Genomic DNA, 11,804 nt, shown 5'->3' with positions numbered 1-11,804 from the left:
AACTCAGACAATGAGATGAACCTGTGAAAAGAAATGTGTGGACAAGCTTCTTCCATTACTTGTCATCCAGTCAGTGCTCTGACATCTGAGAGACACAAGAAACTACTTCCATATAGTAGAGGAGATGTAAACTGAGTTCCCTGCACACAGCCTGGAGATCACCATGTTTGTCACTAGACAGAGTTTTCTAGGGAACTGCTGTGCAGCTGTTGCACTGCAGAAATGGATCATAAATTGTTGTGGTTTTTTTTTTGTTTGTTTGTTTGTTTTTTGTTTGTTTGTTTGTTTGTTTGTTTTCCCCTCATGTATTTTGACTCTGAAGTAAGAGCAGAGAATACCAGTAAGAAACAGAGTGACCACCAGACTCCAGTGCTTGGGTTTTTTAGCCTTCCAGGAAGATTTTTGTCATACCTTCTGCAGAGTGATAATCTTTAATGTTGTTTACAAATACAGCAGCCAAAACCAGCAGCAGTTACAAGACAGGAATGCAGGTATCAGAGACAGCTGCAAGAACCTATTGTGATTCTTGCACATCAGTCCAAATGAGAAATCTTAAGGGGTTGACTCCCTCTGTGTTGGCAGCTTTTCTGATGAAAAAGCTTTACTTTGGTCTCAGTTACAATACAAGGTCTGTTCAATGTGGCTATACCCATGTCTTCAAGTCTTCAGAATTATTGACCCTAGAGGTTGTCCAAGCCATAGTCAGGCCCTGTCTGGACAGTCAATTCAGACAAACAAACAAACCTCATGATTTTTTTTTTTTCCTTTGAGCAGGAATGAAGGACCAAGCAGTTGTTTTTTTTTAATTTCTCTTCAGACCAGACACCTCTTGCTCAGACCACCACAATGATAAGAGCTTGCACTCAGATCACTCAGCCTATCACCTGAGTCAGTCATTCTTTTGGCCAACTGAGTTCTCTAATCTGCTCTCCAACCTGGTCTTTCATTCCACTGCCTGCTTGTTCAACAGAAATGGGGAGAAATCCAGATACAGGTGAGAGCTGAGTCCAAGCTCCTCTTTGTGGCCCAGCTCACAATCTCATGCTCCCAAGAAAGTTCACTGTTGTATTTTTCTGAGCGTCTGTGTATCTGTTCCAAATTTTGTGCCTTCCCCATAAAGTAACCTTGCTTAGAGTAATCCGACTGCATTTGCAAGCCATAAGAAAGGTCAGTGACACATATTTAAAAAGCTATTTTGGGATGTCTGGCTCCACACTTTTATCTCTTGAAATTCTCTTCATGGCTTTCTATGGCTCCAATCAAACTCCCATTGATTTCCTCAAGAATTGGATCAGGACTTCTGTTGCGCCTGCCAAAACAAAACAAGCAAAATGCAGTCAAAAGTATGCATTCAGGAGAGCTGCAATAAAACCCGTTTAGATGAAAATGTGGTTCTACTCTGAAGATTGTGTCTGTCAGTGGGGTTGTGCCTTTCCTTGGTTGACTCTTAATCATTTTCTTATCATCAAGGCCAAGTTCATTTTTTAATTTTTTTTTTTTTTTATTTTTCCCTGAACTACAACCCTCCAAAATCAATCTGGGACAGGAAGTTTGGTCTTGTGGTTAAGACAATGGACTAACATTCCCTCCCATTTCTGCCTCAAGCACCCACCACTGACCTTCATCAAGTTGATAAGGGAATGATTTTCAAAAGCATTCAGCTTTGGCCTGACTCTGCTTTCTAATATCTAAATGGCAACAGAAATTTACATCAATGGGAAGAGAGAGAGGTCAGACCAAAGAATCATAGAAAAAAATGTTTTTCATCCTCACTTCCCTCCATTTAGTAGGGAATCTATTAAGTCTTTTAAAATGGCAGTTCCTCAGCATGGTGAGACACTCCTGAATGGTGACTGTACAGTGTCAGGTTTAATATAGCCTCAGTATTGACTGAGTCATCTAGACGGCGACCATCAGGCTGGGACCAGAGCAAACATATACCTTGTCTGCTATTCTGTTCCTGATTTGTCCAGCCAAGGAAGTTAAGAGATAAATGTGAGAACAGAACTTGTTAAGAGTGCTCCTTCACCATTTATATGGCCTGAACTTCTAACAAAAATAATTATTTTTATATTGTTTATTCATATTAAATACTGTTATTTAATAAATCATCACCATCATCATACTGAAATTAAGCAAATAATTCAGTCAGTCTGATGCTAAAAATATAATCTAGCACATGTGCTTCTTTCTACATTGGGAGGAAAAACTACTTTTTCTCATAACATGACTGAACATACATCTGCTAAGTTACAATTTTCTGGACATATATGTATTTTAGTAAAATATTAAGAAGATAATACACTCCAACTATATCAGGCAGTATTACTGGTTTCAAATATGGCCTTGGGCAAATCACTTTTCTTCCTAGCAAATCCATCTTTTTCTTTCCCTCTTTCCCAGTTTCATCTAGATAGCTGTAAGCTCTTTTGGGTGGTGACTGGCTTTCCCTTATTGTTTCTGCCAGGCTTCCCAGTGTGGTCCCTCATCTTGAAAGGAGTTTCCAGATGCAATTGTGATGCAAACAAAGGGATGATTACACTGAATATATTCTACATAAAGCAATTATAGGAAAACCTTCTATCTGGAAATATTTCTACTGGTCTGAGAATATCGTTGGTACTTGAAAAAAAAAAAGGATCTACTTCTATTATAACCAACTTGGAGGAAATCCATTAAAAAAATTAGATGTCCTTTTCTGTTTTAAGTTTACCAAGAATTGGAACTAAACACATGCCTTCTGAAGAAATCCCTTTCTCCCTCCAGCTATCACACTGAACTGAAATAAAACAGATGTGCTCAAATAAAAAAATCTGTGCTTACTTGTTATTTTTTTCCTTGCCCTTATTACCAACACATATGACTTGCACCAATACAGGTAAAAGCAAGGAATATTCTTCAGAAGTTTCCCATTGTTATATTCTGCCAATACCTGCTGTGATTCCATTCCTATAAGTAATGGGTTTCTTGTGCTATATTGTCAGATCCCAGCTGCAAAAACGCCAAACTCAAAACTCATTCTTAGAGATTTAAAATAATAATAATAAAAATAATTTAAAATAAAAAAAAATAATAATAAAAATCCCAAATCCAAAACGACAACAAATATAGAAATTCAGCCAGAGATTAATAATTTCAAGATTTGTGGTCAATTAATGCTTATTGCATGAAGACAAAAATGTGCTCTTTAAAAAAGTACTATTTTTGAGACATATAAAGTATTGTTTAAAGCTTCATTCAAATATCATTTCAGAAATAAGTTCTCAGGATGAGATTTCATAGTTTCACCATTACATTAAGAAAAATAAGTTGTTTGTAGAACACTATGCAGTTCATAAGTTACCAGTTATAAACTAATCCTCGATATCCAGTCCAAATCCTAAGGGAGGCTTCAAGGCAGCCACTTCTTTTTGGCAATACAGTGATGAAAGATATATTGTTGAAAATCATAAAGCCTTGGGAAAAAATTTAGCAAACTATCTACACAGGAATGAAATGTTGAGAGCTTGGCTCATCAGCTGGAGCTTTCTGGAGAAGGAGGGGCTGCAAATATTTTTGTACAGGTTAGCTAAGCAGTCTTGAAAACAAAGAAAAATGCTGCATGAAAACTTGCAGAAATTTTTTCTGGTCTGTCACAGGCTCTCACTTTCCAAGGATCTTGTGAGTAAGATTATGTGTAAAGGGAATGTAAACTACTGCTTTGCAAGTTGTTCATGGACTTTGTTATTCCAGATGAGGTTTGCATTCAGAAAACATGTGCCTTCAAATCCCTTGGAACATCATATGGAGAGATCATCACTAGCAGAAAAAAAAAAAAAAAAAAAAAAGCATAAAAAGAACACGTATGTGACACTGAACAAGCACCCATTGCCCCTCATAGTGGCTGTCTCTCTGGTGAATGCAGAGGAAGGTCACTCTTCCACAGTGCAGAGAATAGCAGAGTATTGCACCAGAATGAGCTGCCACTTCCCTTGCTTCTTATCAAGGCTGAGCTCTTGACAAAATAAAACCCACAGGATTTAGTTGTGCAGCTAGATGCACTGTTGGTGCTCCATCAGCACCAACAGTGGGAGAAGCCAAGGCATTTTATGAGAACATTTTAGTGTACAGGGCTTCATCACAAGTCATTTTATAATCCAGTAAAACTTTCCCAGACAAAAAGGACAGTAGTAAAGAAGGTTTCCTAAATCTTTTGTACTAGATGAAAAAGGCTTAATTACCATCCCTAATGTTAGGAAAGCAACTCCCTTGAAAAGTCTGCGACGCCCTTCACACAACTGAGGCCACAGACTCAGCAGGGCCTGAGTCAGCCTGTGCCTCGCATTTTTCCCAAACCTTTGTGGATCCATTTACTTGTCCGATAAGCCCTCAAGGCCAGGCCTGGTGGGCTGTCTTGCATCTGTGCAGCAGTGGCACTGATGCCCTCTGCAGATGCAAGCCTGGCACAGGGCATGAGGATGCTGTCTGCAGCCTTCAGGCACCAGTCTGCAGAGACCTCCATGCTCGGACGTGTCCCACCAGCAGATGTGCTGGGGGCAGGCCTGAGGGTGGTTCGTTAAGCTCTGGAGACCTTATTTCCAAGCAGAACAAACCAAGCCAAGAGACACTTCATAAGGATGTCCTCACTGTGGCTGTGCTGTAATACAAATGGCTGGATAAACTGAGACTCACACCCAGGCTTCAAATATAAACATTGGAAGTGACATGATAATTTTGTCATGTTAACACCTCAGCTAGGCATCAGAAGAAAAGAAACCAAAATCCTGAAGCTGAGCAGTCCCAGAAGCTGGAGATCCTGGAGCCAGATCTAAAGTTTGTGGTAGAATGGGTTCTGTACACAGCTTACTTATACAGGATGATTTATTTTTAATTTCAGACTAATTCTTGGGAAGACTTCAGAAAGCATTTGATATTTTTGGCAAAATCCTGGTCCCACTGAAGTCAATGACAAATCACCCATGACTTCAATGAGACCATGTTTTAAGGCTTTGTTCCTACCATCTCAATACGATAGCACTTCTGCCAATTGCAGAACTTTTGGTTATTACTGAAAGGAGACATTATTAACAGAAGAATTTTCTTAGTGGGTTCATCAAATGATTGTACTGAGAAAAGTTTGATATACTTCAGTGGCCACATCCTTCTGAACACATACTCAGTGGCAGTTAGGAACATATGTTTTTTATAAATTTCTCATTCAGAAACAAAGACTGACAGTAAAACCCAAAAGCTTTGATATTTATATAAATTGCTAAATGGTTGCACTGGAAAGTACATTTCAATTAACATGTCATAGTGCATCACAGTTGTTTTAAAGTTTGCCGACTCAACTCACTTTAGCTCCATGTAAGTAGTTTAGGTTTACTTGAAGTTTCTCAGATAGAAAACAGTTTGCCTCAGCGTGTGCTCTCCGACAAGTGGAGATTTTTTTAGGTCAAATTGTTTCACTCAGACCCGGAACATGCAATAACATTAGTATTATTTCCACTCTGTTACCTATTTCGGAGCTATGCCAATAGTCTCTCTTGGGTGTTATATTAGCACTATATTCCAGTAAAGCCCTTTAGTAACATTTTAATAGATTAACTACTAATCAAACACAACTTTGCCCATTTGTGTGTTAGCTTTTTTGTTTCTTATGTACTCTGCTGCCGCCTCTAGGACAACATTATAAATCTAGGTTTTGTTCTATGGCAAGCAGAGGTGAAAGTTAATTCTATACCTCAACTAACACTGTAGGAGAAAAAGGAGAAAGTTCTCTCTTTAATTTTTGTTAATTTTGAAAACTAAAGTGAAAATTTGAGAGCAAATATATTCTATTAATGAAAATCAGGTCTTCCCAGCAAAGACACAACAATTTTAATTCACTGTCTTTTCTAGATTTATCTAATCTACTGAGCTCTTGGGTCTGTGGGCAAATAAGAAAAATCTCTTTAAAACTTACCTAGCTTTCAATTTTTCAAAAGATACAAGAGTCAAGTAGATTAGCGTGTATAAAATGCCCCTTAAATGTCAGAAATTGCCTGCAAGCTGGGAACCAGATAATGCACTCTGGTTCTAAACCTTTCACTCTTCTAGGAATACATCAAAATGCATTGATGTATTTTGCTCACATCCCAAAGGGCACTTATATTCATGGAGAGATTACAGCGTATTTCCTGATATTGATTGTACTGGGTTGTGGGCTGGTAATCTCAGAGAAGAAGAATGGTTGTCCTTGAGGAAGAGGAAAACTGTGTGTGTCATCCCATGCTCCTGTCACCAGCCTGCACAGGTGACCTGGAGCAGATCTTGATGGGCAGAGACCACTGGCTAGCATGCGCCTTTGCCAGGGTATCTTTTCTGGCAGGTGTTGGTAATGCTAATCCTCAGGAGACATGAGATAAAGAAAATTGGACAAACAGTAAGGAAAAGCTATAAAAAGGTCAATTTGGACTTGGAATTAACAAGCACAGAGCTCATGCTATACATGCAATTCTCATTTCCCTGTAGTATTTAAATAAAATAACTACCAGTCCTGAGAAGAGACCCTTTCTGTTTGTAAGATTGTCATTTCTGTGGCCCCACTTGCCTGCAGAAGGACTTCACTTACTTGCTTGGCTGCTCTAGGCTAGCAGGACACATTCAGAGCATTGTGACCTTTTTTGCCTGATTACACAAACAGAAGGGATTTTAGCTTGATATTATAACAATAATATAATGCCCTCTTGATATTATAGCAATAATATAATGCACTCTTTTTAGTGTATTTTGGAGATACCTTATCGAAAAGAGAGAAATCTGCAATATTAACACTCACGTGAGAATTGACACTTCAGTCTCCCTTCCCCCAGATGTTTGATGCCATTACCATATTAATACACTCTCACTATATTGACTCCTCTGAAAACAAACAAACAAACAAAAAAAAAAAACAACCATCATAAACTAAATAGCAAAATTGACTAAAACAGAAAGACATGTACACACAGCTTCTTTGACCTACTTGTGCTTCATTCACCAGCCCTTTTGCCCTTCAGATGATGATATTTTCCTGCCTCAAGCTCACCTCATCTCCACCAGTGCTACTTGTAGCTCCTATGACCTTTTGTCTGGACTGCCACTCTACCTGAGCCTCCCAAGCATTCCTCTTATCTCATGTACAAGCCACTGCCACTTTTGCTCATTAGCTGGTGAGATAAACATTTTTATTATTTTAATTGTTGACCTTGAAGATTGACTTGAGTGTTAGCTGACCTCCAATTAGATCACAAACAAAGCCTACTGAAATCACTGAAAGTTATAGCATTGTCTCTACTTGGATCTTGGGGCTTGCATCAGTTTCTTAAAGGCTCACAAGGTCAGCATATCTTGCCCATCTGGGAAACATGGTTAAATAGTGACAATTCAACCCAAAATGAAGATCCCAGTGAAGGCAGTGAGCATTTTGCCATTGGCTGTGCCAGAATCCCATTATGTTCAAACTCTTATAGGCAAGCTATGCTTTTATTGCATAGAAAGTAGACTTGCTGAAGCACTGCTGTACCCAGTTTTCCCCACAGAAAACAAATGTCTTATTGAGTCCAACGTCCTTCAACATTAAAAACAGAAACATGTATAAATCATATTAGCCGAAAATGTGTGGAACACCTTCAAGCCTTTTCTATTTCTTGTCCAACAAATATTTCCTGTGTACTTTGCTCTTATTTGAGAAATGCTAAACCCCTTCATATAAAACTGAATAAATAAATTGCAGCCATCAGAGAATGATTACGGAAAGCTATGCCAGAACTCAGTGTCTTGTGGTCACTCCACAATAAAAAGATTGCTTATGGTGCTATGTTTTGTTTCCTTTTTCATTATTATTTTAAAAGAGGGAATAACTTCTGAAGCCATATGGAAAAAAGTTTGATTAAAAGTATATTTATACAATATATTCCCAAATAAAAATCCCTTCTGATTAGGGGCAAATCTATTTTGGTTTGGATGTTTTATTTATTTATTTTACAACCAAGGATTGTTCGTTCAGAGTTTTCCCATTATACTAAATAGTGATATATGAGTAGCATGAAAAATGAAAGCTGGCAGAAGCAGTTGAAGAAAAAGAAATCTCCATAGGAGCCTGGATACGAAACTGCAATTGCTGTAAGTGATGAATGCAAAGCAACGTTCTTTTTGAATACTAGTCTTTGAAAAATGCATACTTGAAAAGAACATCTCAAAATGCTTTATGCATGAAATATACATTTTACCTTATTTAAAAATTATTAAAAAATCTTAGCTGTAGGCATCTGCTTACACTTTTACCTACTCATTAAAATTGTTAGTATTACTCCATTTTTATGCAGTCTTAAAATAATATAATATTAAGTTAGAGGAAATGCAGAGTAAGAAGGAAGTCTCCTCCAGTACAATTCCCAAATCTACCACAGGAAAGAGCAACCCAATAGTCCCTTTCAGGACACGAAGAGGGAAGAGGTATAACAAGCAGAGGAGGCAAATAGGAGCCAGGATTATTTGGTCAGATTTTGTTCATTCATTTTTGAAATGGAAATAGAAACAACTTGCATTCCCTGGGTATTGCTAAAGACTTAATTATGTTTTTTTTTTTCTTTTTTTTTATGATGCTTCAATTATACTTGCATGGAATGATAACTGCATATTGCCACACACACACAATTATTCATTTGTAGTCTAGTAACACATCCAGAGTAGTCTTATCCTCTGAGAAATGATAGGCCCCACCCTACAGAGATTACAAAAATAATAATAATAATTCATTATTGTTAAAAAGTAAGATAATCATATCTAACAGATGGGCAATTTGTAGGAAGCTATTTGTTGCTTTTTGTGCAGGAGTACTTTCATTTGTACATACATAAATGTTAGTTTGCGCGAAGTGCCAGTAGATGGAGCTAAAGAATATAAGCACATTTTTGGTTTTTTGGGGGTCAACGGAAGATGTAGAGAATGTTCCCTTCCGCCCTGTAACTTGTACCGAGATACCAGCACGAGTCTCCATCGAAGCTGAACCTGAAATTTATCCTAATTAGATTGCCAGGTTTGCTGTTGGTTCCCAATTGCACTGAAGTGTCAGCTCCATCATCATACATCCTCCAAGGCTTCTTGAATCCTGTTGACTGCCACAGCCCTTTCCCACCACCCATCCAGACATCAACTGTGAGGTAGGAACAAGGTGCAAAAAGAGAGAAATATCATGTGGTAAGCCTAGACTAAACACAGACAGATGTAGAGGTCTGGGAGGGAGAGGGAAAGGATGGGGCCAAGGTGGGAAATATCTGTCATCATGGAGCTTTGCAGTATTCATACCTCAGAATATCTATGGTTTAATCACAACTGTTTTATTTGGGATTTGCCCCCAAAAAAGGTCCAAGCAAGACCTAAGGAAAAAAGAAAAAAAAAGAGAGAGAGAGAGAGAGAGAGAGTGAGAGATAAACTTCTAGTTTTGATACACTATTTCAAAGCCTTTGTTTGAAAATTTAGTTCTTTCCAGCTAATTTTGACAAGAGATATTTAAATCCTAGATTGATTACTATTGAGCAATACCACACTCACCTAATATTGCCTCATTCATTGCTGTTGCACACAAAGCTCATCTCAGACTTAAATATTTTGTGAAGATTTTAGGTCAATGCACCATAATAAATCAAGAAAATTGATACCTAACACATGAGTCCTTGAGCTGTGCAGGGCAGGGATCTCCCTCCCTCCCTTTGGGTGCAATTGTCCTTCTGCTCCCATAGTGTCTAAGCTGGACAAAAAGCTACAGGGATATTTTCAGAAGCAAAACCACCACATCAGTCAAAGGTAAAGTTTCCCATATAGCTGAGATTTCTTCTTTACTTTTAATTTTGTGCATACACTTTTCATAAACAAATTGTTTATAGAATAAAAGAAGGGGTTGATTATCAAATTAAGATTTTTACTCAGTGAATCCTTACTTAACTAGTAAACATGCAGGGTCAAAATGACTTTAAAAGTAATTTGCTGAAATTCTTTATCTTACACAGCTTTCATGATTTGGCTGAGCAAACACCTCCCAATAGAAGCTGTTAATCAAGTTTTATATGTATCAGCAACTTTCCCCATCATAAACAGTGACTCACCTGTGATTTAAAAAAAAAAAAAAAAAAAAAGAGAGAGACATTTTCCTCCAAGTCATCTTGTTTATGTTAGTTTCTCATTGCCACAGCCATGGAAATTTAGTAGAGCTAAGATGACAAAGATTAACTACTCAGTGCTAGGCACGAGGTTAGAGGCTGTACTGGAGCAACATTGGTGCTGAAGGCCTTGGGGGCCTGGAGATTCCCCCTTGGCACAGCTGGGAGCAGGCTGGAGCTGGGTCTCGAAGATGTGGCCATTCTGGCTGAAGGGCAGATTAAAACCCCTGGAGCTACTGTTGCCTGAGGTTGTAAAAACAAACCCAATGCTAATATTCATTTTTGCTCAGGGTGAATTGCTTTACCTTTATGCCATCCCCTTGGAGAGAAATAAATGCATGCAAGTTTCTTGCTGCTGTCCCTGTAGTGAAGGTTTCTGCCCCTGGAGTCAGACCACGGCCATGCACAAGTGAATGTGACATCCAGCACAACTTAAAGGAAAGAAGCCAGCATCCGCCGAGTGAGAAGAGGCACTGGAGGATGTGGTGTGGGTGTCAGGGAGCATGCTAGCAAGTGCACACAAACAGGTCTGCTGGCTGGGAAGAAAGCTTCCTGTCCACAGGCCGCTCACGCACGCCTCCTCTCTGTCATTGTCCTTTGTGCCCACTATAAGTGTCTGCCTGCTCAGCCACACAAATTGTGTGCTGCCTGCCAGCTAAATGGGGGCAAGAAGATTGGGTAGAGGAGAAATTTCTACCTGGCGTTTTTAGACTGATTGCTGGAGGAATTTTGGGATAAAGTCCCCTGGCATTAGCTGAATGAAAGTTGCTATTGCTGTCCCAGTTATGCTGCTGTGTGCTGACCCAGCTGGTACCTCTTCACAGACTGCATAAACCAAGAGTTTATTCATAGTTAGAAATACATATATAAACTTCAGTGGGCTTAAATCAGGCCAAGACTTAAAAATCAAGCTTTTTAAAAGTTGAAAGGAAGTGGCAACTTTTCCCAAAGGCAGATCTCAGGACCTGTAGGACTGTAAAGGTCAAAACCTAGAGCAAGAAAACTAGAGGCCATTAGGACAGACCTTTTGGAGTAATAGGTGCTAAAAGGTGAGGAGAAAGCACAGTAAGGGCAGTATCTGGCTAGTAAGTGGCATAACTGCCCTCTCTATTAGGATTGCAAGCCAGTATCATTCCCACATCTTCCTCGTGATATCAAAATAATGAGTAAGTGAGTCAAAAACAGAAGATTGGGTGAAAAACAGTGTCTTTTTTTCCACGAAAGTGTTCTTCACACCCCTTCTCCTGTATATTAAGAAATGCTTTTCCTCTTGCTATAGTGCCTGTCTGAAAGAGATAATTAAGTGACATCCTGGTAACTGCTTAAGAGAACAGAGGAAGATTTTGAGTGCTGGCACATGGCGCACACTTTACTACAGCAATTGTGCAAGCTCAGATTTATTGGGACGGTTAGTCATATCAGTCCAAAGACTGTCACATCCCGTTTTCACCAGTGTCATGTAATTAATCTTCTCCTGACTTAGAGTCAGACCTCATCATTCTAAATACCATAATAGATTTTTAAATGAGAACATTAATAACAAGGTCTCTCTATTATTTACCTTGGCTAGAGTAATGAAAGCCAAAAAGGAGATGGCTACTCCCAAGGGCAGGCGAGGAGAGGCGTAAGAAGGAAATGAAGGTT

General features: G+C 38.8%; 1 long non-coding RNA gene across 1 annotated transcript; it reads right to left on the bottom strand.

Annotated features, from left to right (window-relative positions):
* Positions 1-408: 408 nt before the first annotated feature.
* Positions 409-10,714, bottom strand: LOC311438606. The gene is made up of 2 exons (XR_014694221.1): positions 10,466-10,714; positions 409-1,309 (listed from the first exon to the last, which is right to left on the bottom strand). It is a non-coding gene; the product is annotated as an uncharacterized lncRNA (long non-coding RNA).
* Between the last annotated feature and the right edge of the window lie 1,090 nt (positions 10,715-11,804).

The sequence above is a fragment of the Aythya ferina genome (genome assembly GCF_964211825.1).
Source record: "Aythya ferina genome assembly, chromosome: 6".
NCBI classification, from domain to species: domain Eukaryota; kingdom Metazoa; phylum Chordata; class Aves; order Anseriformes; family Anatidae; genus Aythya; species Aythya ferina.
This window is presented reverse-complemented; position numbering and strand designations above follow the sequence as displayed.